The 4,233-nt window shown below is 35.0% G+C and overlaps 1 pseudogene; it reads left to right on the forward strand.

Moving 5' to 3' along the window:
• LOC105456497 overlaps window positions 1-1,291 on the forward strand; it is a 13,324-nt pseudogene extending 12,033 nt beyond the window's left edge.
• The last annotated feature ends 2,942 nt before the right edge of the window (window positions 1,292-4,233 follow it).

Here is a 4,233-nt window from a genome sequence, read left to right on the forward strand (position 1 = left end):
CAACGTGATTGCGGAAACTGATATAATATTCCACGTATAAATAATAATAATAATAATAATAATAATAATAATAATACATATTATAATATTATTACAATATTGTATAATGATGTATAATTTATAATAATAAAGCACTATTAATATTATTGTTTATTATACATTTTCGTTACTTAACAGGCTATTACGTCGCCATCACGCAAGACGCATCGATTCTCAATACAACCAAGAAAGAAATGTACAATCTGATGTGCAAAGAGTTGGAAGAAAGTTGCGTGGAGGTATCCCGGGTTCATCGGGTGTATCCCGACGTAAAGGCAGAATTTATCGGTGAAGATAGCATTTGGTCGATCGAAGATATGGCACGCAATCACTTGAACAAGTCGCCAAATATTATAATTTTTCATCATTTTTACTATCAATTCGCGATCATATTCTATTCATTTTGTTCAGCTGTATACTTGCAACTAAGATACGTGGAACATTATATTAAAATTTTATACACATGTAAATAAAATTAACTATGTGTAAAATATTCGTATTAGACTTTGAAAAATGTGCCATTTGCGTGACTGCCGAGGTCCAAGCTTATTGTCAATTACGTTGCTCCGTGAGCTTTCATCCCGGAAGGAACGCATCTGTGCCCAAATAATGAGGATTTATCAAGAAGCCGGCGGAGATGCGAGCAGGGCTATTACGTCTCACGTCAATTGTAAGAGTCATCAATTTCGTCCTTATTTCTTTTTTTTTGTTCCATTTTTTCATTTTTAACTTTGATACTTTAATGTGTTGCTGTGATTAATTAAATTAATATGCTAGATACGTTAAAAAAAGGAGCAACTCATGAAATTTGCTGACGCTACTAAATGCTATATCCAGTTCCATCTGTTCGATATCGAGTGCTCCTACTATCAGCTAAATCCGTTGATCGACGGGCTGTCAGATACGCAGCGCATCAAACGCATCGCGTTGCTCAAAGAAGAGAAAAAACTGGATCGAGTTCTCTTGAGTCGCGATATACACACCAAGCATCGGCTGATACGTGTCTTTCTCTTTTATTCATATTCTGTATTTTCCACGTAGTTTCAATAAATTATTAATATTTTTCTGATCTCAATAACTGGACCATTATGAAAGCACTTTGTTGATTTTTCAGATTCATTTCGGCGGACACGGATACTCTCATATCACTAACAACGTCGTGCCAATTATATTAAACAGGAATTTCATGACGGAAGAGATCAAATTAATAACGGTTGAAAATCCGTTAATAAGATGTCTTACCTGGCAGTAAATTAAGTTCTTGAAATAGACTGATGATCTGTCTTAAATTGATATTTTCACGAATAGCGCTTTTCCATTGATTGTAGACTAATGAAACATATTAATTATTTATAATTACTTTTTCATATTACATATACTTAATAATAAACAATGCTAAAACGTTGTTCTATAATTCGGTTTAATGAGAACAGGAATCTCTGTATATTAAAATAAAGGTGTAAAGATTCTCGAGATATCTGCTTTTTTTACGATGTTTAAAGTTTATAAATATTTTTTCCATAAATAATCCAACGACAGATAATGCTAAAATGTTACATAATTCGATTCAACGAAAATTTACAAATTTTTATAAACCGATTTCAAAAAACACATCTTGGGATATCTCACTCTTTTAACAATGTATATTGTGCTTGAAAATATATTTACTGATTTTGCGTGGAAATAGATTGTAGGATTCATGAGAAAGATGATTTATTCGTACCGACGTTAAAATATAAATAATATTCAAAAAATATTCTGTTTGTAAAAGTAGTCGTAACAGTTATATTTTATGCCTATTCAATTATTTAACGTGGGCTTCTCGCCGTGCGGAAGTCGCGCGGTTGGAGGAGACCCGAAAGGATGAGAGCGTGAAACACGGACACGAATGCAAATGAGTAAACCAACGATTAGGCAGCATCACTTTTATTAACTTAAGAGAGTTTGTAACGCATATAATGAAAGTGAACAATTGCGAAGGCAATCTGCCTGTTGAAGGGCAAGCAGAAACCATGTGACCTTGACCAAGGCAGTTGAAACATAGCTTCCCCTTTCGTACAAGGTCGCGGCGCTGTTTCGCCGAATACGCCCTGAAGCGGGCGCAGGAGCGTAGGTAGTGCCGCTCTTTACACTGCAGCGGACACTGTGGTCCCTTGTTGTCAGCTCCAGTAGCATGGACCGACACTTCTTTCTTACGTCCGCTTCGTCTTGCTCCCGTCCCCTGGGGTGCGCTGGCGATGGTGACGCCCGTTTGCGCCGGTCGCGGTCCGGCCGCCTCCAGTGCTCGCGCGCGAATGAGGAGGAACTCTTTCAACTCCTCGAAAGTCGGGAAGTCTCGCGGTTTGTGCTCCGACTCCCACAGTAAACGTGTCGCCGAGTCGAGTTTGTCGACGAGGATGTGGAGGAATCAGTCGTCCTACTGATCCACGGGGCGGCCCAGGGGTGCGCTCAAAATGCCGAGCGTATCGCTCTGTGTGAGGTGTTCGCGAGCGTCGCATGACGTCACGTTTTCATCCAATCATTTTGAACGGTCAACGGATCAATTTCAGAACGGCCGAAACTGGTATGGTATGTTCTGGTATGTTCTGTGGGCCGAAATATCGTGGTACGTTGTGCGGGACGGTTGCAGTAAATTTTATACACAATATTAAACACAAAATGAGTGTTAATTTGATTCTCGTAACGAGAGAAGATGGGTCAGCAATTCAAAATGAAAACGGAGACGTATTGGTTCAAAATACATTAGGTAATATATCTGTTATATTATTTGAGGTTATAAAAGAGATCAAAGCAAATTCCATTTATGTATATTTATATTTCTAATTTGTAATTGAAGAAAAGAGAAAGATGATCAGACCGGTCCAGACATTATCGTACCAATAAAAATATTGTATACTGTAGCATAAATAAATAGAACGAAAAATGAATAATACTTCCATTATTATTTCAGATGGAAAAATTGATTTTGTTAAATTTGAGATTGCGTCTCAAATATTTGATTTTCAAAATATGGATTCTCAAATGGATATTGCATCAACCTGTAGTCCTGTTTCACACGCTGATAAATCACAATGCATTGCGACAGAATCGACATCATCTCCAATGGTAGAAAACATACAATCTGATCGAAATCATTGGAATAGATCGCAAATTTTAAGTTTAATTAAAGCTTATCAAAATCACAAGTCACAATTTCAATCCACGGTCATGAGGAACGACAAAGTCTGGCAGCTAATTAGTACGGAACTAGGCCATCATACTACTGAGCAATGTAGTAATAAATTTAAATATCTAAAAGCTCTATATATAAAAAAAAGGACAATATGTCCAATAAACAAACAGGTGCAGGAAGAATAAAATTCGATTATTTTGACGAATTTGATGCAATATTCGGTAACGACGCAAATGTGAAACCCGTTGCTATTGCTTCATTATCGAAAGGTTCGGAAAATGATCCTTTAGAAGAAATTGATATATCCAATGAAAATAAAAATACAACGGACGAAGACTGTACTTTTGACCATCCAAAAAAACATAAACGGAGCCTGTTTGAGAAACAATTGATGTCATATGAAGCTAATATAGCAGAAAGAGAAAACCGCAAAGAACAGCAACATAAAGATAAAATGGAAAGGCAAGATAAAGCCACCGCCGCATTAACTAAAATTGCAGATTGCTTTACGATTTACGTTGGAAAAAAAAGGTAAAAATCGTTCTATTATTCTTATATACATATTAATTTACATAACTAATAAATACATATAACTAATAAATTTTTATAAATTTACATATGCTAAGTATACGTTTACATTTTAGATCCAATGATGAAAAAGAAAATTAAAGTAGCGGATCTCATAATTCCAAAACAAGTCAATTAAAAGTATTATAAAATTTAATGAAAACGTCTCTTTATTAGTTTTGTTATTTAAAAAAAAAGATGTATACGTTTTTATTTGATTAGAGATTTTCATTTAGAAAAATGTTTTTTTTTAATACATAGTACGATAATAATAATAAAAAAACAAAATATTCTTTGTACTTATACTTATATATACTGGTCCAGAAAATTATAGAATCACCTGTTCTATCCTTTAAAAATAGGCAAACTTCAAGATAGCAACTTCGTCAAAAATAAATCGTATCGAGATGTTCAAAAAAGCATTTTACAGCTTGAAATCTCTACTTTCCAAATCG

Source organism: Wasmannia auropunctata, unplaced genomic scaffold, assembly GCF_000956235.1.
Source record: "Wasmannia auropunctata unplaced genomic scaffold, wasmannia.A_1.0 LD336106.1, whole genome shotgun sequence".
Taxonomy (NCBI): Eukaryota; Metazoa; Arthropoda; class Insecta; order Hymenoptera; family Formicidae; genus Wasmannia; species Wasmannia auropunctata.